Source organism: Lissotriton helveticus, chromosome 1_1 (genome assembly GCF_964261635.1).
Source record: "Lissotriton helveticus chromosome 1_1, aLisHel1.1, whole genome shotgun sequence".
NCBI lineage: Eukaryota > Metazoa > Chordata > Amphibia > Caudata > Salamandridae > Lissotriton > Lissotriton helveticus.
In genome coordinates, this window is record NC_136057.1 from 229,811,743 (window position 1) to 229,838,215 (window position 26,473).

The window sequence follows — 26,473 nt, forward strand, 5'->3', positions numbered from 1 at the left end:
ATTTCTGCAAAATTAATTATCAGCAATTCAAGTAATTGTTATTGTATTCATCATAACAATTTCCATGTATATATACAAGTCAATCATAAATACATGACAGTTATACATATCGTTTACAGCGTTTCATATTTCAAGTAATTGGCGTTAGGCCCTATGCATTTCGGCACGCAGACGGTGCCTTCATCAGGGGCAATTCTAAAAGAGATAAGAAAGTGATGTGTGTCAGTGTCAGATGTAAAAGGAGACATGGGGGTGTGTCTATGTAAAGTAAACTGGCATACCTTAGTTTTCAACTGCAGGTGTTCTAATGTGGATGAAAACCGTTTCTACAACCAAGAAAATATATTCGGTTGGCGATTGTGTTAAGGAATCAACTTATAATGCTGTGTAACTGTGCTATTTAAATGACATACCTGGTGGTCGAGTTCGTATTGGCTGTAATAATAAACAATAAACATAGCTCAATGTAAGGTGGTTGAAGGGACATGGACTTAGGATTACCGTATACTGAAAATGAAGTTGATGGCCCTACCTTATCTTCGTGGTGATGTTAAATCTGCACGATAAAAAATAAAGGCGCTATATTATTGCCGAATGTGGAATTAATATCGTGAAAGGTTCAAAACGGGATATTATGGGTTGCTATTGTTTACCTTTGTCCATTGAATATTACGTCCGTCACAGAAAATCGCTGCTGATCTGTCGGGTCTCATACAAAGTTCTAACGTGATAACTCCATTAAATTGTGGCGTGGCCCACGTTGTAGTATGGCCCTAAACATAGAAAACGGACTTTCTGGGAAAAACACTAAATAAGTGAATTCATATGAGCGCCATCTTGGAATGGGGCGGTTATCATATTATTCCGGTATACAATAAGTTACCAGATCAGCTGAAATATTATAGAATTTCAGTGCAAACGGCAACTAATACAATAAAGGTTTATATGTCGGTATAATTATATAAACGCTGTATTACTAAAGCCTGTGTTAAAAAAATGTGGGGTGTTACCTGACCATGAGTAAATATACGACGTGGAAAATCATCCAAGTCACAATATTGACATAAGGATAACAAAATTAGATGAAAATTTTCTAATATCAGTATTTGTGTGTGTCCACCTATTTGTTATGTTCAGAATAAAGCGATATTGGCTGATGCAAGTGAATAAATATTTGTGTAATTCATAATACATCATGTGCTTCATTTAGCGTCAGGATAAAGATGCCGCTACATAGCAAATGCTGTAAATACTCATGGGCAACATAAAGGTGTGTTTTCAATCATCATCGATTATACATAAAATAATGATAAGTTGATGTAAGGTAGAAACCATATGAGCTTTTGACGATTGATAACATGACTATAAATCAAACAGTATACATCCTGGAAGGAGCCAACATTAACCAGATCTGTAGGTACATGTATAGACTGTGTTGAATAAATATTACAAGCCTATAATGGAACCGACTGAGCTACTCATTGATTATAAATGCAGGCAGTCATCATCAATGATACACAAAATAATAAGTCGATCTTAAGTAGAACCCGTGTCAATTTTTAACATTTGTTGACATGACAATAAATCATAAACTAAACAATGTACATACTTCAAGAAACCAACATTAACCAGACCTATGGGTACATATATTGGTTGTGTTTAAAAGATGTTACAGCCTATGATGGAATCGACTGCGCTACTCATGGTAATGAATGCCAAATTAAGGTCGTAATGAATACACATTATCAATCTTATAGAGATTTGACCTATAGATAACAGGATAAGTCGTATTTGTCATTTAAACCCACAGGGACCAAAGTCCCTAGGAATTTGATCCAGAAAAGTTCTCTTTGCAGTAATCTTTGGTGATTGTCTAAACCTTGTTTGACTTACACTTGTTCAAGGATGAGGAACCTCAGTTGTGAGATGGTATGTCTTTGTTCCTTCCAGTGTAACACCAATGGTGAAGTGATGTTCTCATTGTGAATACGACTCTTATGTTCTGTTATCCGAACTTTGGCTTTGCGTTCTGTTTTGCCTATATACATTTTTCCGCATGGACATTTTATTGCATAAACAACGTTCGTTGTGTTGCAATCACTGGAATGTTTCAAATGTATAAGTTTCCCAGAAGTTGGATGTGTGCACGTATTCCCTGTGATTACATTATTGCAATTAGTGCAATTAAGACATCGTGTAGTGCCCTTGTAAACTGTTGATGTAATGGAATGTTGTTTCTTTTTAAGTCTCTCTCTTAGGTTTGGTCCTCGGGTGTATGCATGTAAAGGGAGCTCCTTAAAGATACCATGAAAATCTGGTTCTAATGTTAAAAGTTCCCATCGCTTATTGATTATCTTCTTGATCTTTGTTGAAAGGGTTGTGTATTTTGTCACGAAAACCATCCGGTTCTGTGATGATTTTTTTTTTTGTGTCAATAGATCCTGTCTATTCATTTGTTGGACCCTGTTCAGTTGCGATGTTAGTACCTCTGGTGGATATCCTCTGGCTTTATACTTCTGGACTTGATTCTCAAGATTAGTTTGGCATGTTTCTTGATTAGAGCATATACGTTTTATCCGAATAAATTGGGATACTAGTAGATTCCTGATCAGGTTTTTGGGATGGAAACTAGTGTATTCAAGTGCACTGTTCCGATCAGTCGGTTTGGTGTACAAAGCTGTGTCAAATCCATTAGCTGTTTTCATAATTCTGACATCAAGATAATCAATGGTGTCTTTGCTGATTTTGTGTGTAAATTGGATTCTCGCATCGGCCTGATTTAATCTGTTGATCAATGCTTCCAAAGTTTCCTGAGTGTCATTCCAGATTAAAAATATATCGTCGATGTATCGACCATACATTTTCACGTGTATCCATTCTTCCTGTGACATAAGATGTTGTGACTCAAAGTGAGCCATGAATGTATTTGCATACGCAGGAGCCCCTGCAAATCCCATCGCTGTCCCACTCAGTTGTGCGTAGAACTCATCTTGCCATATAAAATGGCTGTTATATAGGCAGAATTTCAATAGTTGTAACAAAAATTTTTTTTGGGTGGTAGGTAACTGTTCCATTTTTAGTAATGCCCATTCACTAGCTTCCAGTCCTGCTTCGTGAGGTATAGAGGTGTAAAGAGCCACCACGTCTATGGTACACATGATCCAGTGTTCCTGGTACCCTTCTTCGATCCACTTCAATTTGTTGAGGAAATCTGTAGTGTCACGTATGTATGATCCCCACTGTTGTACAAATTCCTGCAAATGGTGGTCAATGTATTTACCGAGGGGGTCAAAAATTGACCCACATCCCGAAACAATAGGTCTAAAAGGTGGGTTAATAGGGTGTTTGTGGATCTTTGGGATCATGTATATTGATGGCCGTCTTGGATGTTTTTGAGTTAAAAATGCAGATGCCTGTTCATCTATCCATTCGTTCTGTACAGCTGTTGTTAAGATCGTGTGAAGCATTTGTTGTAACGTCGTTGTTGGATCGGATGGTAATTTAAAGTAAATGTTCACGTCATTTACGTGCTCATTAACTTTGAGTTCGTAAAAAGTTGTGTCCATAAGAACAAGGGCGCCGCCCTTATCTGCCGGTTGAATAGTGATATTCGTGTTGGTAGCCAGATTGTTGATGATATTCAATTCAGTTTTAGTCAAGTTGTTGTGGTGAGTACTTTTGTATTTTAATGCTTGTAAATCCCTTTTAACTAACACCTCAAAGGTGTCCAGCATCGTGTGTGAAACTGGAGCTTGGAACACACTTTTTGATTTAAATTTCCTTTCAGTGATATCCTGGCTTGAATCTGTGGGTTCCACCACATTCTCAAAGTAGTGCCTGAGTTTCAGTGACCTCATGAATCTGAAGAATGCTCCTTCTGTTTCAATCTCGTTGGTAGTGATTGTTGGTACAAATGTAAGTCCTTTATTTAACGTTCTCATTTGTTGTTTGGTGAGGGTAATGGACGAGATGTTGATGATTAAGTCAGTGTTCGACCGCTCCTCAGTTCCTTTCCGACCGTTTCCTCGCCTGGTTTTCCTCTTGATGCGGAGGTTTCTGTCTGGGGTGTGGGTGGTTGTGCTGGAGTCTGTGCCTGTGACAAAAAATCCGTCTCTCTGCTGGTGGTGGCTTGACTGACTGTCTCTGAAGATAATATAGTACCATCTTGAGTGGTTTTCACTGGTCCTCTTCGTATTGATGTTTCCTTGTCCGTTACTAAACTTTCCTCTGAAGAACGTGCGGATGGTGATGTTTTTTTGGGGATAAATTGCCGTCTGGCATAGATGTCTGCCCACGTATATACACTAGACCAAAAAGACATGCCTGAACTGATATGTAGATTAAACAATAAATTTTACTCTATAAGGTAGAAAAACTCATTTCAACCTGAGATGTTGCTAACAAATAGCGATTTATTCATTCAATTTTAGAGTAATTTTTTACAAGAATTTTTCGTTTTATATACAATACTACAACATTATTTCATACAAAACTCATTCGACTAGTCATCCATATCACAATCATTCAAAGTCAGACATCCATATGTACACAAAGCTAAAGAATAAAGGATTACCAGGGGGGGGAAAAGAACTTAGTGGTGGGAAGAAAAGAACAAAGGTTGCTCAAACGATAAACATCTGTGATATACCATATATATATATATATACACTAGGGGATTAATCACAACCAGCTTAAATGATGGAACACATTGTATATACACAAATTAAAGCATTCAAGTTGTCACTTTTTAAGTTTTGAATTTAAAGAGAGCAACACTTTGTACAGAGGCCTATGCGTTTCGAGTCCCTAACAATGGGGGGACTCTCATCAGGGCCAAAGGAAATATCTGAAAAGAAAAGAAATATCTCCATGTAAGAAATTTCACTCAAGACCTTTTTAAGAAACTTTAGGAGTAAAACCCATTTCCTCGGACAGCTTACCCTACTGGTCTGCAAGGCCACTTGGGGGGTGTAGAATTATGTCTAATCTGGAGGCGCGGCCGGTAGCGCTCTACCTTAGGAGTGGCGTGGTCACACTGAAAGGTAAGGGGCGGACATTAGCCTCCAGTGTTTTCACTATACAGAAACACAGTAAGGAAGGGTTTTTAAGAGAGCCAGCTCTTACCTCGCTCGGTCTTAGCGGACCCACAGAATCAGAGGCAAGGTTGTTCTCCACTGTTAAGTTGGAAAAGTAGGAACAGACGAGGTCCGGAAAGGTGGCCTAGGGAAAACGAATGGTCGGTCAGGGACGGTGTGTAAGCGTGTAACAGACAGAGTGGCATACTGGCGCCCAAAATTCAAAATCACAGGGTCCGCTAATCGGGCATTTTAAAACCAATTTCCAAATTGGAAGGTAAAAATCACCTGTACGTAGGCAGCACCGAGGCTCAGTTGATGGGCGTCCCAACCGTTTTTTGATGAATTACTTGATTCGTATGATTGACTCCTGCAAGGGAGTCCAGGGCATTAGTAGCGAAAATACCGAAAGAAGGAATAAATGAAGTAGGCGTTTGGGGCAAGGCTTCACCCACCTGATGACAAAAGTTTCCTCGTCTCGTTCGAGCTGGCGTCTCCGAAGCGCTGATCCTTCGCGCATGCGCCGTGAATCAGGGGTCCGATGTAGACAGCCTGCTAAAATAGCGGCGTCCGCGGGGGAAGCTGATCTCTAGCGCGTGCGCACTAGACTATGTCAAAACTAATGGTAATGAAAAAGACCGGCCAGGGCACAAAGAAATATGCTGCCCTTAAAAAGCTATTCGCTAACAAAGGCGCACTGCGTTTTTTGAAAAGGTTACTGGTTAGATACCAGGTTCTGAGGTAAGAACCTGGTTTCAGCAAAAATTAATTAAAATTAGAGACAGACCTCGTGAAATCTCCCAACCTTGTACAATACAGAATGGTTCAGGGCAACGAAGCTAGGATTATTCAGAGTTTATAAATCTCTGAGAGTTCATTCAGGCCAGTAGCAGCAGTGTTAAACTTTACAATAAGGAGTGCTTCCCTTTTGGAGAGCCTGGCATCCCAGTCACCTCCCCTGGGGTCACGCTCCACCTTGGAAATGATGGTCCATTGGAGATCCTTAATCTGGTGGGACATTCTATTCCAATGGTTTACCAATGGTGCTGTCTCCACCCGATTTCTGAGTCTGGATTTGTGTTGGGAAATTCTTTGTCGGACCTCCTGATTCGTTTTGCCAATGTACAGGAGCCCACACGGGCACAAGATTCCGTACACAACATATTTAGATTTGCAATTGCTGTGTGTCTCATGTTTCCACGAAACCCCTCTGTGTTGAAACAGAGAGCCCTCTATTGTTGACTCGCAGCAGACACAGGTGCCACATTTGTGGTGCCCTGTGATGGGGTTTAGCCCCATCATTTGTCTGATGGTGGGAGGTGCTTGTTTAGGAGTGGCGGCTCTTACTACGAAATTGGCGATGCTCTTATCTTTTTTGAACGCAAAAAGAGGTGGTTCATTTAGGCATTCTTCTAGGTTTTTTACGAGGTGCTAATTTTGATTTATCACTTTTTTTAGCTGATTGGCGTTGGGACAAAATGTAGTGACGCACACTTGACGTTTTAGTTGTGGTTTATTGCGTCGTTCCAGGAGGGTTTCCCTTGGGGTCCAACGTGCCCTTTTCATACAGTTGGATACCAGTTTTTTAGGATATCCACGATCGCATAACTTGGTCACTAGGTTATTAGCATGATACTTGTAATCATTATTTATAGAACAATTTCTTCGAATGCGAAGAAATTGACCCAGCGGTAAATTCTCTCGCAGACTCCTTGGGTGATTGCTTGAGAATAAAAGAGCTTTGTTCCTGTCCGTTGGCTAAACAAAAAGGGACGTTGATAATTTACCCTCATTTGGAAAGACTTCCACATCCAAAAAGGATATTTTTTCTCTTGATGATGATATGCTGAACTTAATGTCCAATGTACGTGCGTTCAACCAGTTGTAAAAACATTCCAGTTCGTCCTCATTGCCCTTCCACACCATAAAAACATCATCTATGAAGCGTAGCCACGCTCCAATGTGATCTTTAAAGGGGTTATTGTCATAAACAAAAGTGTCCTCGTAAAGTGCCATAAAAAGAACAGCCAATTCTGGGGCGAAGGGACACCCCATCGCTACTCCTTTTGTCTGAAAATAAAAGTCTTTCCCAAAACAAAAATAATTCTTTTTTAAGGCAAAAGATGCCAGATCAATCAGAAATTTGGTTGGTACCTGTACTGGTCGTGTTCTTAACTCCAGGAAATGTGTAAGTACTGCTATAGCTTCATCCTGCGGAATCTGAGTGTAAAGGGCATTGACATCCAGGGTAACCAAGATATCACTGCCTTTACAAAACTCTATGGTATCGAGTTTATTGATGAAGTCCGTAGTGTCCTGTAGGTATGATTTCACTAGGCTCATGAATTCCTTCAGGAACACGTCGACATATTTAGCAACGGGCTCGAGTAGTGAATCACAGCCCGCTACAATCGGTCTCCCGGGGGGTTTATTGGCGTCTTTGTGTACCTTTGGCAAGATATAAAATAAAGGTATCTTAGGATGTTTTTTCTGTAAAAATTCCAGTTCTTTGGGGCCCACAAAACCTTGGTCATAGCCTTCCCTGATAATCGAGAAAAGTTGATTCTGTAATTCAGATGTTGGGTCTTTCCCAATTTTCTTGTAGCATTCCTGATCGTTTAGTTGCCTTAGGACTTCATCGTTGTACTCGGTAGTGTCCCACACCACTATAGCACCGCCCTTATCGGCTTGCTTTATGGTAATGGTGGGGTCATTCCGTAAATCCATAAGTGCTTTCGTCTGTTCTTTTGTGGTGTTAAATTTGACATATGTTTTCTGCGATTCCATTGCAGAAATTGCAGAAAGTACAGTTTTTTCAAAAACTACTATCTCCTTTGGTATTTTATGCCCCGGCGGGGAAAAAGCAGATTTATTCCGGAGCCCTGTGACTTCAGGAATCGAAACAGTGGGATTATCTGCAAAGAAAGTTACAAGTCTTAATTTGCGGCAGAACTCAATGAACGCAGTTTTCATTCTGGTGAAGTCAGTACGCTTCGATGGTACAAACGAGAGTCCCTTAGAAAGGACACTCTCCTCTGCTACAGTGAGTACTTTAGGTGAGAGGTTGAAAATGGGTGACACTACTGATTTTGATAGTGTTGACGCCGGGTTTTCATTTCCCATCTTACTTTCGCCCTCGGGCGTGTTTGACCTCTCCCTAAAAAAGAATTCTGAGCATTGGTCTGTTGTTGCTGGTTCTGGTTCCATTGGCGGTTCCTATTTGATCCACTATTACTAGTGTTCCCACTATTATCACTTTCACCACCTGACGAGGAAGTGTCTGAAAAGGTGATGAACTGATTCCGTGATCTACCGCGATTCCCTGATAGGAAACGCCTTGAATCTGGTTTGGTGTAAAAATCAGTTTGTAAAAAGGGGTACACGTTATCGAGGGAAAAGTTCTTTTTGTCCTTCTCGAATTGATTGGTTTTTTGAGTCACACTGTAATCTTTGAATTCTTGTATTTCTTTTGCAACTTTATCTATTAGGGCCTTTGCATCAACTATCGCAGGATTGCTAAGTATCTCAGACTCAAGTTGGGCTATTTGTTCAAGTTCTTGTCTAGAAATTCTAACAGCTGTTTCTACAGTGAGGACCATAAGATCTCTACTGCATTTGGTCTCTATTTGACTGAAACCTTTTTTGAATACAGGATCTTCAGTAAAGATAACCGGAATATTTTTAATTTGAAGGCCACCCGGGATCGTGCCTTCCCGTAAATGTTGGAGAAGGAAATGACCGTGTAGGTCAGTTCTAATTTGTTTTTTTCTCAGCCTCAGTAATTTGTCTGTCTCATTTTGTGAGGTAGCCGAGACACTGAGGGACACTGAGGAGAAAACTGGTGGATTACTCAAAAGATCTTTTATGTGGTCTTCAGAAAAGGCCAAAGTGTCCTTTTCTGCCATGAAGAGCTGGAACTAACACAGAGATAACCAAATTACAATAGAAAAAGTGGAACAATGTGTGCGTTTTGTATTCGGACTATAGTAACAAAGTGTGCCTATTGTCCGTAGATAGACAAGAAATCAATTCACTTCGCTCACAAGGAATGTGACAAACAAAAAAACTTCGCGAGAGGTATCCCGCTACAAACTGTATGAACAACGAAGAGCTGGCTCTAATCAGTTAGGCTGAGCACTTATACATACTAGACCAAAAAGACATGCCTGAACTGATATGTAGATTAAACAATAAATTTTACTCTATAAGGTAGAAAAACTCATTTCAACCTGAGATGTTGCTAACAAATAGCGATTTATTCATTCAATTTTAGAGTAATTTTTTACAAGAATTTTTCGTTTTATATACAATACTACACCATTATTTCATACAAAACTCATTCGACTAGTCATCCATATCACAATCATTCAAAGTCAGACATCCATATGTACACAAAGCTAAAGAATAAAGGATTACCGGGGGGGAAAAAGAACTTAGTGGTGGGAAGAAAAGAACAAAGGTTGCTCAAACGATAAACATCTGTGATATACCATATATATATATATATACACTAGGGGATTAATCACAACCAGCTTAAATGATGGAACACATTGTATATACACAAATTAAAGCATTCAAGTTGTCACTTTTTAAGTTTTGAATTTAAAGAGAGCAACACTTTGTACAGAGGCCTACGCGTTTCGAGTCCCTAACAATGGGGGGACTCTCATCAGGGCCAAAGGAAATATCTGAAAAGAAAAGAAATATCTCCATGTAAGAAATTTCACTCAAGACCTTTTTAAGAAACTTTAGGAGTAAAACCCATTTCCTCGGACAGCTTACCCTACTGGTCTGCAAGGCCACTTGGGGGTGTAGAATTATGTCTAATCTGGAGGCGCTGCCGGTAGCGCTCTACCTTAGGAGTGGCGTGGTCACACTGAAAGGTAAGGGGCGGACATTAGCCTCCAGTGTTTTCACTATACAGAAACACAGTAAAGAAGGGTTTTTAAGAGAGCCAGCTCTTACCTCGCTCGGTCTGAGCGGACCCACAGAATCAGAGGCAAGGTTGTTCTCCACTGTTAAGTTGGAAAAGTAGGAACAGACGAGGTCCGGAATGGTGGCCTAGGGAAAACGAATGGTCGGTCAGGGACGGTGTGTAAGCGTGTAACAGACAGAGTGGCATACTGGCGCCCAAAATTCAAAATCACAGGGTCCGCTAATCGGGCATTTTAAAACCAATTTCCAAATTGGAAGGTAAAAATCACCTGTACGTAGGCAGCACCGAGGCTCAGTTGATGGGCGTCCCAACCGTTTTTTGATGAATTACTTGATTCGTATGATTGACTCCTGCAAGGGAGTCCAGGGCATTAGTAGCGAAAATACCGAAAGAAGGAATAAATGAAGTAGGCGTTTGGGGCAAGGCTTCACCCACCTGATGACAAAAGTTTCCTCGTCTCGTTCGAGCTGGCGTCTCCGAAGCGCTGATCCTTGGCGCATGCGCCGTGAATCAGGGGTCCGATGTAGACAGCCTGCTAAAATAGCGGCGTCCGCGGGGGAAGCTGATCTCTAGCGCGTGCGCACTAGACTATGTCAAAACTAATGGTAATGAAAAAGACCGGCCAGGGCACAAAGAAATATGCTGCCCTTGAAAAGCTATTCGCTAACAAAGGCGCACTGCGTTTTTTGAAAAGGTTACTGGTTAGATACCAGGTTCTGAGGTAAGAACCTGGTTTCAGCAAAAATTAATTAAAATTAGAGACAGACCTCGTGAAATCTCCCAACTTTGTACAATACAGAATGGTTCAGGGCAACGAAGCTAGGATTATTCAGAGTTTATAAATCTCTGAGAGTTCATTCAGGCCAGTAGCAGCAGTGTTAAACTTTACAATAAGGAGTGCTTCCCTTTTGGAGAGCCTGGCATCCCAGTCACCTCCCCTGGGGTCACGCTCCACCTTGGAAATGATGGTCCATTGGAGATCCTTAATCTGGTGGGACATTCTATTCCAATGGTTTACCAATGGTGCTGTCTCCACCCGATTTCTGAGTCTGGATTTGTGTTGGGAAATTCTTTGTCGGACCTCCTGATTCGTTTTGCCAATGTACAGGAGCCCACACGGGCACAAGATTCCGTACACAACATATTTAGATTTGCAATTGCTGTGTGTCTCATGTTTCCACAAAACCCCTCTGTGTTGAAACAGAGAGCCCTCTATTGTTGACTCGCAGCAGACACAGGTGCCACATTTGTGGTGCCCTGTGATGGGGTTTAGCCCCATCATTTGTCTGATGGTGGGAGGTGCTTGTTTAGGAGTGGCGGCTCTTACTACGAAATTGGCGATGCTCTTATCTTTTTTGATCGCAAACAGAGGTGGTTCATTTAGGCATTCTTCTAGGTTTTTTACGAGGTGCCAATTTTGATTTATCACTTTTTTTAGCTGATTGGCGTTGGGACAAAATGTAGTGACGCACACTTGACGTTTTAGTTGTGGTTTATTGCGTCGTTCCAGGAGGGTTTCCCTTGGGGTCCAACGTGCCCTTTTCATACAGTTGGATACCAGTTTTTTAGAATATCCACGATCGCATAACTTGGTCACTAGGTTATTAGCATGATACTTGTAATCATTATTTATAGAACAATTTCTTCGAATGCGAAGAAATTGACCCAGCGGTAAATTCTCTCGCAGACTCCTTGGGTGATTGCTTGAGAATAAAAGAGCTTTGTTCCTGTCCGTTGGCTTAACAAAAAGGGACGTTGATAATTTACCCTCATTTGGAAAGACTTCCACATCCAAAAAGGATATTTTTTCTCTTGATGATGATATGCTGAACTTAATGTCCAATGTACGTGCGTTCAACCAGTTGTAAAAACATTCCAGTTCGTCCTCATTGCCCTTCCACACCATAAAAACATCATCTATGAAGCGTAGCCACGCTCCAATGTGATCTTTAAAGGGGTTATTGTCATAAACAAAAGTGTCCTCGTAAAGTGCCATAAAAAGAACAGCCAATTCTGGGGCGAAGGGACACCCCATCGCTACTCCTTTTGTCTGAAAATAAAAGTCTTTCCCAAAACAAAAATAATTCTTTTTTAAGGCAAAAGATGCCAGATCAATCAGAAAGTTGGTTGGTACCTGTACTGGTCGTGTTCTTAACTCCAGGAAATGTGTAAGTACTGCTATAGCTTCATCCTGCGGAATCTGAGTGTAAAGGGCATTGACATCCAGGGTAACCAAGATATCACTGCCTTTACAAAACTCTATGGTATCGAGTTTATTGATGAAGTCCGTAGTGTCCTGTAGGTATGATTTCACTAGGCTCATGAATTCCTTCAGGAACACGTCGACATATTTTGCAACGGGCTCGAGTAGTGAATCACAGCCCGCTACAATCGGTCTCCCGGGGGGTTTATTGGCGTCTTTGTGTACCTTTGGCAAGATATAAAATAAAGGTATCTTAGGATATTTTTTCTGTAAAAATTCCAGTTCTTTGGGGCCCACAAAACCTTGGTCATAGCCTTCCCTGATAATCGAGAAAAGTTGATTCTGTAATTCAGATGTTGGGTCTTTCCCAATTTTCTTGTAGCATTCCTGATCGTTTAGTTGCCTTAGGACTTCATCGTTGTACTTGGTAGTGTCCCACACCACTATAGCACCGCCCTTATCGGCTTGCTTTATGGTAATGGTGGGGTCATTCCGTAAATCCATAAGTGCTTTCGTCTGTTCTTGTCTATCTACGGACAATAGGCACACTTTGTTACTATAGTCCGAATACAAAACGCACACATTGTTCCACTTTTTCTATTGTAATTTGATTATCTCTGTGTTAGTTCCAGCTCTTCATGGCAGAAAAGGACACTTTGGCCTTTTCTGAAGACCACATAAAAGATCTTTTGAGTAATCCACCAGTTTTCTCCTCAGTGTCCCTCAGTGTCTCGGCTACCTCACAAAATGAGACAGACAAATTACTGAGGCTGAGAAAAAAACAAATTAGAACTGACCTACACGGTCATTTCCTTCTCCAACATTTACGGGAAGGCACGATCCCGGGTGGCCTTCAAATTAAAAATATTCCGGTTATCTTTACTGAAGATCCTGTATTCAAAAAAGGTTTCAGTCAAATAGAGACCAAATGCAGTAGAGATCTTATGGTCCTCACTGTAGAAACAGCTGTTAGAATTTCTAGACAAGAACTTGAACAAATAGCCCAACTTGAGTCTGAGATACTTAGCAATCCTGCGATAGTTGATGCAAAGGCCTTAATAGATAAAGTTGCAAAAGAAATACAAGAATTCAAAGATTACAGTGTGACTCAAAAAACCAATCAATTCGAGAAGGACAAAAAGAACTTTTCCCTCGATAACGTGTACCCCTTTTTACAAACTGATTTTTACACCAAACCAGATTCAAGGCGTTTCCTATGAGGGAATCGCGGTAGATCACGGAATCAGTTCATCACCTTTTCAGACACTTCCTCGTCAGGTGGTGAAAGTGATAATAGTGGTAACACTAGTAATAGTGGATCAAATAGGAACCGCCAATGGAACCAGAACCAGCAACAACAGACCAATGCTCAGAATTCTTTTTTAGGGAGAGGTCAAACACGCCCGAGGGCGAAAGTAAGATGGGAAATGAAAACCCGGCGTCAACACTATCAAAATCAGTAGTGTCACCCATTTTCAACCTCTCACCTAAAGTACTCACTGTAGCAGAGGAGAGTGTCCTTTCTAAGGGACTCTCGTTTGTACCATCGAAGCGTACTGACTTCACCAGAATGAAAACTGAGTTCATTGAGTTCTGCCGCAAATTAAGACTTGTAACTTTCTTTGCAGATAATCCCACTGTTGCGATTCCTGAAGTCACAGGGCTCCGGAATAAATCTGCTTTTTGCCCGCCGGGGCATAAAATACCAAAGGAGATAGTAGTTTTTGAAAAAACTGTACTTTCTGCACTTTCTGCAATGGAATCGCAGAAAACATATGTCAAATTTAACACCACAAAAGAACAGACGAAAGCACTTATGGATTTACGGAATGACCCCACCATTACCATAAAGCAAGCCGATAAGGGCGGTGCTATAGTGGTGTGGGACACTACCGAGTACAACGATGAAGTCCTAAGGCAACTAAACGATCAGGAATGCTACAAGAAAATTGGGAAAGACCCAACATCTGAATTACAGAATCAACTTTTCTCGATTATCAGGGAAGGCTATGACCAAGGTTTTGTGGGCCCCAAAGAACTGGAATTTTTACAGAAAAAACATCCTAAGATACCTTTATTTTATATCTTGCCAAAGGTACACAAAGACGCCAATAAACCCCCCGGGAGACCGATTGTAGCGGGCTGTGATTCACTACTCGAGCCCGTTGCTAAATATGTCGACCTGTTCCTGAAGGAATTCATGAGCCTAGTGAAATCATACCTACAGGACACTACGGACTTCATCAATAAACTCGATACCATAGAGTTTTGTAAAGGCAGTGATATCTTGGTTACCCTGGATGTCAATGCCCTTTACACTCAGATTCTGCAGGATGAAGCTATAGCAGTACTTACACATTTCCTGGAGTTAAGAACACGACCAGTACAGGTACCAACCAAATTTCTGATTGATCTGGCATCTTTTGCCTTAAAAAAGAATTATTTTTGTTTTGGGAAAGACTTTTATTTTCAGACAAAAGGAGTAGCGATGGGGTGTCCCTTCGCCCCAGAATTGGCTGTTCTTTTTATGGCACTTTACGAGGACACTTTTGTTTATGACAATAACCCCTTTAAAGATCACATTGGAGAGTGGCTACGCTTCATAGATGATCTTTTTATGGTGTGGAAGGGCAATGAGGACGAACTGGAATGTTTTTACAACTGGTTGAACGCACGTACATTGGACATTAAGTTCAGCATATCATCATCAAGAGAAAAAATATCCTTTTTGGATGTGGAAGTCTTTCCAAATGAGGGTAAATTATCAACGTCCCTTTTTGTTAAGCCAACGGACAGGAACAAAGCTCTTTTATTCTCAAGCAATCACCCAAGGAGTCTGCGAGAGAATTTACCGCTGGGTCAATTTCTTCGCATTCGAAGAAATTGTTCTATAAATAATGATTACAAGTATCATGCTAATAACCTAGTGACCAAGTTATGCGATCGTGGATATCCTAAAAAACTGGTATCCAACTGTATGAAAAGGGCACGTTGGACCCCAAGGGAAACCCTCCTGGAACGACGCAATAAACCACAACTAAAACGTCAAGTGTGCGTCACTACATTTTGTCCCAACGCCAATCAGCTAAAAAAAGTGATAAATCAAAATTGGCACCTCGTAAAAAACCTAGAAGAATGCCTAAATGAACCACCTCTGTTTGCGTTCAAAAAAGATAAGAGCATCGCCAATTTCGTAGTAAGAGCCGCCACTCCTAAACAAGCACCTCCCACCATCAGACAAATGATGGGGCTAAACCCCATCACAGGGCACCACAAATGTGGCACCTGTGTCTGCTGCGAGTCAACAATAGAGGGCTCTCTGTTTCAACACAGAGGGGTTTCGTGGAAACATGAGACACACAGCAATTGCAAATCTAAATATGTTGTGTACGGAATCTTGTGCCCGTGTGGGCTCCTGTACATTGGCAAAACGAATCAGGAGGTCCGACAAAGAATTTCCCAACACAAAACCAGACTCAGAAATCGGGTGGAGACAGCACCATTGGTAAACCATTGGAATAGAATGTCCCACCAGATTAAGGATCACCAATGGACCATCATTTCCAAGGTGGAGCGTGACCCCAGGGGAGGTGACTGGGATGCCAGGCTCTCCAAAAGGGAAGCACTCCTTATTGTAAAGTTTAACACTGCTGCTACTGGCCTGAATGAACTCTCAGAGATTTATAAACTCTGAATAATCCTAGCTTCGTTGCCCTGAACCATTCTGTATTGTACAAGGTTGGGAGATTTCACGAGGTCTGTCTCTAATTTTAATTAATTTTTGCTGAAACCAGGTTATTACCTCAGAACCTGGTATCTAACCAGTAACCTTTTCAAAAAACGCAGTGCGCCTTTGTTAGCGAATAGCTTTTCAAGGGCAGCATATTTCTTTGTGCCCTGGCCGGTCTTTTTCATTACCATTAGTTTTGACATAGTCTAGTGCGCACGCGCTAGAGATCAGCTTCCCCCGCGGACGCCGCTATTTTAGCAGGCTGTCTACATCTGACCCCTGATTCACGGCGCATGCGCGAAGGATCAGCGCTTCGGAGACGCCAGCTCGAACGAGACGAGGAAACTTTTGTCATCAGGTGGGTGAAGCCTTGCCCCAAACGCCTACTTCATTTATTCCTTCTTTCGGTATTTTCGCTACTAATGCCCTGGACTCCCTTGCAGGAGTCAATCATATGAATCAAGTAATTCATCAAAAAACGGTTGGGACGCCCATCAACTGAGCCTCTGTGCTGCCTACGTACAGGTGATTTTTACCTTCCAATTTGGAAATTGGTTTTAAAATGCCCGATTAGCGGACCCTGTGATTTTGAATTTTGGGCGCCAGTATGCCACTCTGTCTGTTACACGCTTACACACCGTCCCTGACCGACCATTCGTTTTCCCTAGGCCACCTTTCCGGACCTCGTCTGTTCCTACTTTTCCAACTTAACAGTGGAGAACAACCTTGCCTCTGATTCTGTGGGTCCGCTCAGACCGAGCGAGGTAAAAGCTGGCTCTCTTAAAAACCCTTCTTTACTGTGTTTCTGTATAGTGAAAACACTGGAGGCTAATGTCCGCCCCTTACCTTTCAGTGTGACCACGCCACTCCTAAGGTAGAGCGCTACCGGCCGCGCCTCCAGATTAGACATAATTCTACACCCCCCAAGTGGCCTTGCAGACCAGTAGGGTAAGCTGTCCGAGGAAATGGGTTTTACTCCTAAAGTTTCTTAAAAAGGTCTTGAGTGAAATTTCTTACATGGAGATATTTCTTTTCTTTTCAGATATTTCCTTTGGCCCTGATGAGAGTCCCCCCATTGTTAGGGACTCGAAACGCGTAGGCCTCTGTACAAAGTGTTGCTCTCTTTAAATTCAAAACTTAAAAAGTGACAACTTGAATGCTTTAATTTGTGTATATACAATGTGTTCCATCATTTAAGCTGGTTGTGATTAATCCCCTAGTGTATATATATATATATGGTATATCACAGATGTTTATCGTTTGAGCAACCTTTGTTCTTTTCTTCCCACCACTAAGTTCTTTTTCCCCCCCTGGTAATCCTTTATTCTTTAGCTTTGTGTACATATGGATGTCTGACTTTGAATGATTGTGATATGGATGACTAGTCGAATTAGTTTTGTATGAAATAATGGTGTAGTATTGTATACAAAACGAAAAATTCTTGTAAAAAATTACTCTAAAATTGAATGAATAAATCGCTATTTGTTAGCAACATCTCATGTTGAAATGAGTTTTTCTACCTTATAGAGTAAAATTTATTGTTTAATCTACATATCAGTTCAGGCATGTCTTTTTGGTCTAGTATGTATAAGTGCTCAGCCTAACTGATTAGAGCCAGCTCTTCGTTGTTCATACTGCCCACGTATATACTTCATTTAATTTATAGTCTATAGTGTCACGTTTGTATTTCCGCAATTTGCCCTCCTGTAGTTCTTTTTCATATTTGTCCAATTTAATGTTGATGTTTTCCAAGCTGATTTTCCAGGTGTCTGCCTCCATTCTGGCCTCAAGTTCTGATTTTAGTGTATAAATCTCTTCTTCCAACTCCCTGATGGTTTTGGCGAGTTCCTCTATTATTAATAAGATGAGATCTAGTGAGCATTTATTTAGTATGCTAAACCATTTGTCCATAAATTTCGAATTAAGATTAAATCGGAAAAGCATAGGTTTAATAGATAGACGTAACCCTCTGGGTATCCTTTTTGCCCGGTGATATTGTATCAGCGTAGAGGCATGCATCCTTTGGTTAAGTTGGCGTCGAGTGATGTACTCCAATTGTTTTAGTTGCTGGCTTATGGAGCCCCCATGAGCATCCATATTTCTCACTTCCTTAATTAAAGAATAGATTTGATCCGCCTGATCATTGGTATAGGCCATCGTGTTAGCCCTGTTGTCCGTCATTCCACTGATTGTCTCAAACTGCATCTTTGTTAGGTGATGGGTGCCTCCTCACTAATGACTGTTTGTAAACTAATAGTAATTGGGGTTGTGGGGAGCACTCCGTGTTATGTAAAATATTACAATAGTACAAGTTGTTCAAATGGTGCTATGATCACACAGGGAAGTCAATCCTGGGTGCTAAAGTATTAGGTTATGGTGAGTTGTGACCCACCTGATCATGCACTGTTCACTTAGTGCTACGCACTTTAAATAATTTTCAAAATGTTTCACCACATAATAGTTCGTTTGTTGATATATTTCTCACATTTATTCAACAATTTCTGCAAAATTAATTATCAGCAATTCAAGTAATTGTTATTGTATTCATCATAACAATTTCCATGTATATATACAAGTCAATCATAAATACATGACAGTTATACATATCGTTTACAGCGTTTCATATTTCAAGTAATTGGCGTCTTCTGTGGGTCACACGGAAATAATCCAATTGACAGCCAATGACGGTCATCAAGAAAGAATCCAGTTTAATTTAATAGATGCTCCCCAGTTCCAACTAATTCTGGGTCTCCCGTGGCTTACTGAGCACAATCCAACCATAAATTGGAGCTCCAGGACCGTAGTAATGGATTCGAGTTATTGTCAAGAGAATTGCTTTGATTCAAAAACCGAACGAGAAAGGAACAACCTAGCCTTGTCCTTGTGTTCCATAGGGCATACAATGTGTGTGATTAAAGCCCAGGAGGTTCCTGAAGAATACAAAGAGTTTGCAGACGTTTTTAATGAAGTGGAAGCAGAACTGTTACCCCCACATCGAGTTTATGACTGCAAGATAGAACTGGAGCCGGGATTAAACCTGCCATGCAGTCGTGTCTATGCCTTGACTGAGAAAGAGCACCAACACTTAAAGGAGTACCTGGACAAATATCTAGCCAATGGGTTCATCAGGCCGTCCCAGTCTCCCGTTTCATCTCCCTTATTTTTCGTGCCGAAGAAGGAAGGAGATTTGCGGACGTGCATTGACTACGGAGCCATCAACAAGATAACCAAGAAGAACCGGTACCCGTTGCCATTGATCTCGGTGCTTCTGGACAAATCTACACAAAACTTGATTTGAGGGGAGCCTATCATTTAGTCCGAATGCGCGAAGGAGATGAGTGAAAGACGGCATTTTGGACTAGATTTGGGCTTTTTGAATATCAAGTGATGCCCTATGGACTATGTAATGCTCCTGCAGCCTTTCAGCACTTCATCAATGACGTCTTGAAGGAATTTGTAGATCAGTGTGCGATAGTGTACATTGATGATATCCTAATTTATTCCTTTGACGTGGAGAAACATCATGAACAAGTGAAAGGAGTGTTAAGGAAACTACAGGAAAATAAATTGTTTGTGAAACTTGAAAAATGCGCATTTGATGTATCACAGGTGGAGTTCTTGGGGTTCCTGCTCTCGCCTTCCGGAATTCTGATGGATCAACAAAAGGTGGCGGCGGTGAAGAACTGGGAATCTCCGAGAAGTGTAAAAGAAGTCCAAAGCTTCATCAGATTCGCTAACTTCTACCGGAGATTTATCAGTGAGTTCTCCAGGAAGATTCTTCCTCTCACAAAACTGCTGAGAAAAGGAACCAAGTTTGAGTGGTCTAAGGACTCGGAGCAAGCCTTTCAATCTTTAAAAGAGGACTTCAACACGGCGCCAGTCCTGTTGCATGCTGACCCGTCAGAACCTTTTTATGTAGAGACAGATGCATCGGACCTAGCAGTAGGAAGAGTGTTATTGCAGCGACACAAGACCACAGGCCAACTGCACCCAGTTGCCTATAGATCCAGAAAGCTGACTCAAGCAGAGATAAATTATACTATCACGGAGAAGGAGTTGTTGGCCCCTAAAGATGATTTTAAGGAGTGGTGACACTACTTGATGGGAGCTCGGCACCAAGTAACAGTGTTTACAGATCATCGCAATTTAAAATTTCTGAAAACGGCCAGAACGCTTACACCATGACAGCTGAGATGGTCTTTGTATTTTGCTGACTATGATTTCGTGATCACGTTCCGTCCGGGAGCTCAAAATGCAAAGGCGGATGCCTTGTCCAGGATTGGTACGGAGTCGCAGAAGACCGTTACAGACAGTCAATCAATTATCCCCAGTGATAAAATCATAGGAGCCATCACCTCCATAGAACTACAAGAATCGGTTGCGGACGTTATGAGTCCGGAGGCTATGAAAATTGGGCGGAGCAGGATGCTAGCAGAACAATCATTCGACAAATGCCTTATCATCAAGATGCCTTGTATCTTCCGATCACAGAGTTGCAGCAACAAGTGATGCGTGAATGCCATGATGACAAACTAGCTGGTCACAAGGGAGAAGCCAAGACTGAGGAGATAATTAAAAGACATTACTGGTGGCCAAGGATGACAACAGATATATAGAAGTATGTTAAGTCCTGTGAGATTTGCGCGCAGGGGAAGTCGGAACGGCAGGCTCCAAAGGGGTTATTACAACCTCTACCCACACCTCCCCATCCATGGCACACAGTTACATTAGATCTTATCACGGACCTACCTATTAGCCAAGGGTACGACACCATCCTGGTGGTGGTGGACGCCTTTGCAAAAATGGCCCACTTTACAGCCTTAAAAGGGGTTCCTTCAGCCAAACAGTTAGCAGCCCACTTTAGCTCCCAGATTGTTAAACTACATGGTATTCCTAAGATTGTCATCTCAGATAGGGGTTCCCAATTCGTGTCCCATTTTTGGAGGGCTTTTATGGAAGGCTTGGGAACAGAGGTCAGGTTTTCCACTAGTTATCACCCAGAAACAGATGGGCAGACAGAAAGGGTGAATCAAGAACTGGAACAATATTTGCGATTGTTTCTTTTGAAAGAGGAAGGTAATTGGTCAGATTATTTGTGGACAGCGGAGTTCGCCCATAATAATGCAAGGAACAGTTCGACAGGGTACTCCCCCTTTTTCCTAAACTATGGCAGGCACCCAAGTGCAACGATTCGACAAATGGAAACAGCAGTTCCAGCAGTCAAGGAAGTTATGTCGCACCTGCTTCAAATTCAGCAAAGAGCTGTAGAAAATCTTCAATTAGCCAAAGACAAGTACAAAAAATACGCAGATCGGAAAAGACGCAAGGAACCATCCTTGATACATGGAGATCGGGTTTGGTTGAGTACCAAAAATTTGAGGTTAAAAGGAAACAGAAAGTTTCAACCACGATTTATTGGCCCTTATCCTATCGAAGAACAAATCAACCAGGTGACTTATCGGCTAAAATTGCCACCTAAGTTGAAGATACATCCAGTCTTCCATGTTTCATTGTTAAAGAAAGCTTCTGCAACCTTGAGACACCAATCACCCCCAAAGCCAATTCACTTAGAAACAGGAACAGAATATGAAGTGAAAGAAATTTTGGATTCCAAAAGATCGAGAGGGAAGTTGTACTATTTGATAGACTGGAAGGGTTATGGACCAGAAGAGCGATCCTGGGAAAAAGAGGAAGATGTAAATGCACCTAGATTGATTAGATCTTTCCATCAACGATACCCCACCAAGCCAAGAAAGGGAGGACCTGCCTTGTTGGGGGGTACTGTCAGGACCCGAACCCTGGGTTCTATTCTCTCCAACCCGACTGTGACACTCACTGGACAAGATGCCTGGTCAAGGAAAGTGCGGTCCTGGAGACTCAAGATGGCCGCCGCTGTTTCCATGACCAGGGATCAGTAGGCGCGCTACTTTCTCAGGCTTCCAACTCCTGGGACCCTATGTGAAGCGCGAGCGCTGGAAGAAATGCGCACTTCACTGAAAAACCCTGACGAGAGAAGTTCGTGTAGTGACTATTTTCGTAAATGCCGTTTCTGAGAAGACGTTTTCCTTAGCGGAATTCCAGTCTTGCCCTGACGTTTATTTTGAAGTAATTTAGTTTCGGAACCCCGCGCGTAATCCAAGCACGGGTTGCCGAACACGTTGGAAGTGCGTCAAGTGATGATCCCACACAGAGACTGACACCGGAGGTTGGTGTCAATATTCGTCGTGGGAGAAAGAATGCAGGAAGGTTTATTATTTGAAGACCTCGGGAGAAGGAAGGGTCGAGTGTCGTTGCGTGAGGAGAGGAGAAACCGCTTAACTACAGACCCCTTAGGATAAGAGCTTGTTAAACCAAATAACAGTTTTTGAATAGTTGTGTCATGTACAAAAACTTACCGTTGTAAGTGAATTCAAAATTCAAAAAAGACATACCAGTAAGGAAATACAAAAAAAAGCAATGGTTACCAAAGGACAGTGCTAATGCTGCTAATGAATATGTATATATGTTAAGCCTGTATGAGAAAACATACCAAGGAGCCAAGGAGCATAGAACCTCTCTGCCAATCTGTTTAGAGACTAGAAGGTGGCGAGATAGAGAGAGAGAGAGGAACAGAAAAGACTTCTCATAGAACACTGAAAATATCAGAACCCCCTAATTAGAGCAGAGGACTCCACTATAGTGAAGTAAGTGCACTACACAAGAGGGTAGCTGACCGAGGGAACCAACTCAGGACCAGTCTCTTCTCTGTTTATTATTTTATCCAATTCCCCCGTCCCTTAAGGTAATGATGGAGTGTTCTGTGTAAAGACCTTCCAGCATTGCTGAGAGGGATTTGGGTTCTAGCATCTCTGTTCCTGTGCAGTAATCGAGGAGTCAAGAGTAAGTTTGAGGGCTGACACCAAATCACATTCATTGGCTGCTTCTTGAACGCCAACTCTGTCAAGGGGGCAACAATGATGCCATAGCCCGTAATAAACATCCTATAGTACTTAGTGAGGCCCAATAATGCTCTGACCTCAATCTGGGATTTTGAGAGCACCCAGGCCATGGTTGTTTCAATTGTGGCCTAGAGGGGTTGTACCATACCTCTTCCCACCAGATGTCACAAGTAAACCACTTCTACTTGCCCTATATGGCACTGACTGGCCTTGATAGTCAGGCCTGCCTGTTGCAGAGTCTGAAGCACTTCCTGGGAATGAAAAAGGTGGTCTTTCCAACTGCTGTTTTAGACAGCTATGTCATCCAGATAAGCAGCTGAGAATGTCTCCATACCAGCAAGGACTTAGTTCACCAGTCTCTGGAAGGTGGCAGGGCATTCTTTTTTTTTTAAAACCTTTATTCCAATTACAGTATTACATTTGCGAGCCTACAACCACAGGGGCCGGCCGTCGCTAAAACAATAGAAAACAGTTGGCATTGCAAATTTACACAGCTTTCAGCCGACAGCCCGGGGGCCCAGCAGCAATTCAACTTTACGTTTCGACAGGAGCAGAATAGTGGCGTAGGAAAAGATGAAGGTCTTACTTATTTTAAATATTTATAGAAACACAAGAACGACAATAACAAACTAAACAAGAGGCAATGTGGCGTACGTCCGTCTCATGGGGGAGAGCCATATTAAACAGATATACAGTAATAAGGATGAGATGAGAAGTGGGAGGGGGGGGCCCCTGGGTAATCCGACATGTAGTACGAAAATCTGTATAATGTAGGAACGTCAGGTCATGGGGAGTGTGGTATCACCGGGACCTCTACAAACGGGGGGGGCACAAATCTCCCCACGATATGAATTCCATTGGTTCCAGACTCTACCCCACTTCTTGGGTCCACCACGTGCTACATATACCGTTTTTTCCCTGAACATGCACCAGTCCATATTTTCTTCCCATGCTGAAGCCGTAGGTGCCCTCTGAGACCCCCATAGCTGTGCTATGTCTCTTTTAGCCACCATGTTTCCAAGGGTAGCCCATTGTGTCTGTGCAACAGTGTAGTCATTCGGCTCCCATATATTCAGCAGACAACTGCAGGCCTCAGGCAGCAAAGAAACTCTCGTGACTTCTTCCATAATCACATGCACACGGTTCCAGAACAGAGCCACAGCCGGGCATTCCCATATAATATGTAGGAAGGTACCCAGCGCACCACAGCCACGCCTACACACTCCATCCGCAGAGAGACCCATACGAATCAGACGGGGACCAGTTACATAGATACGGTGTAAGATCTTCAGTTGCACCAGCCGGAGACGAGCCGGGATCGCGACCTCTTTCGGGGAGGATACCGCTGCCTGCCAATGTTCATCGTCCAATTCCAGTCCATCGCCGGTCCAGAATCGGGGCAGGGAGATCATCTTAAAAAGGGCAGCCCTTCCAAGCGGGGACAACGGCAGGCCACTCCAGGCCGCTACATCAGATTTAAGCCGGAGCAGCGGGGGGAGCAGGTTGCGTTCATAACGTACCGTGGGGTCTAATTATATAAATATCCCTAAATATTTAAATCCGATCTGCGTTATCTGTATCGGGCATTTGCGCGGTAGCGGGGGCACATCACCAGTGAGTGCATAGACTCTAGATTTAGCCCAATTAATCACCAAGCCGGAGTTTTTGCCAAATGAACTGAGGACATCAAATAGCACTCCCAGCGATTTCTGTGGGGAGGTGAGGTACAGCAAAATATCGTCCGCATATAATAATAGGCGGTCCTCAAAGTCAGGGGTTCACCTGATTCCCTTAAGTGACGGTTCCCACCGTAGCCAAGCAGCCAGGGGTTCCAGGGCGAGCGCGAACAGCAAAGGAGATAACGGGCATCCCTGTCGTGTACCCCTCCCGAGCACAAAGGACCTCGAGACCCTACCATTAACCACAGCCTGGGCGAGCGGCTCCTCATACAGAAGTCTAACCCAACCGATAAACCCGAAGCCGAACCCAAACTTCGCGAGGGCGGCCCACAAGTACGGCCATTCCATGGTGTCAAAGGCCATCGTGGCATCCAAGGACACCAAGATGGCCGGCTCACGTAGGGACCCCGCCCTCGCTAGGACACCATGAAGACGACGCAAGTTGAGCGCTGTGTTGCGGTGCGGGATAAATCCAGACTGATCCGGGTGTATCAAGTCGCCGATCAACTTTATCAGGCGATTAGCCAACAGTTTTGCCAAGATTTTGGGTTCGGCATTTAAAAGTGATATCGGTCGATGTGAGGCACATAAATCCCGGGGTTTACCCTCTTTGTGAATCACAACAATGGACGCGAGTCGCTGGTCTCGTGGGAGTGACCCAACATCACGCGAATCCAGGAACATCTCGCGGAGATAAGGCGCCATTTTGTCCGGACGTAACTTGTACAGCTCGATGGGGATACCATTTGGGCCCATGGCCTTACCTGAGCGGATGGAGCGGATAGCGAGCGCCACTTCATCATTGGAAAATTCCGACTCCATGTGCTCTTTGTCCGAATCCGACAGACAGGGCAGGGCGATATCCCTAAGCAACATATGTGAGTCTTCCTCCGGTCTGTCTGAGACTGGTGCATACACCTTCTGAAAATAACACGCGAAACTCTCCACTATGTCCACTGGGTCAACCACTCACACTCCATCAGCACTTTCTACCACAGGCACAACACGACTCGCCCTCTCTTTCTTATCCAGCCAGGCAATCAACTTCCCCGCTTTATCCCCCACATCATACAGCCGTCCCCGCTGCTCCCGGCTCATAGCCTTGGCAGCGTCTGTCACCAGAGCTCGGTAATCAGATTGTTTAAGGTGCAGAGCATGCCGTTTCTCTTGTGTCGCGCCAGACTCCAACTCTCTCTCCAAGTTACTGAGTTCAGCCTCCAGTCTTTCTACCTCCTCATTCTTCCTTTTCTTAGCATCAGCAATCAGAGAGAGGGCTTGACCACGGACCACAGTCTTGAAGGCCTCCCACAATGAAACGGAGGAGGATACCGACCCCACATTCTCAGTAAAGTACTGATCAATGGACCTGACCACACCCGCCCTGATTTTGGGATTACGAAAGTGCCAGGGATTAATCGGGGCCACTCTACCCTCCGCCCCAAACTGAGCATCAATTGAGAGACACACTGGGGAGTGATCGGATATACCCCTGGCCAAGTGTCTAACCTTCCTCACCGAGACGGCCTGCGCCGCCGGCACAAGTATGTAATAAAGTCTGGCAAGGCTCCATGTGCTCCAGAATGAAAGGTGTACTGTGCCTGTCCAGGGTGCATCAACCTCCAGCAATCTACTAGACCCAGTGTCTCCAAGAAGTTACTCAACCAAAACTGCGATCTCGCGAGGTCTCTAGGGGGGCTACGATCCCCTTTACCACAGACCACCGAGTTAAAGTCTCCGCCCACAATTAAAATACCCACTGGGAGTCCCAGTACCATCTCCCCCAGGTCCGCAAATGTCGTCGTTTGTAAGCCATACAAAAGGGGGTGGTGATGGACGGAGCATCTGAATCAATCAAACACTCACGCCTAGTCAAAAGGTCTGGGTTTAATCCATCACCGTTCTTTAGCCCACT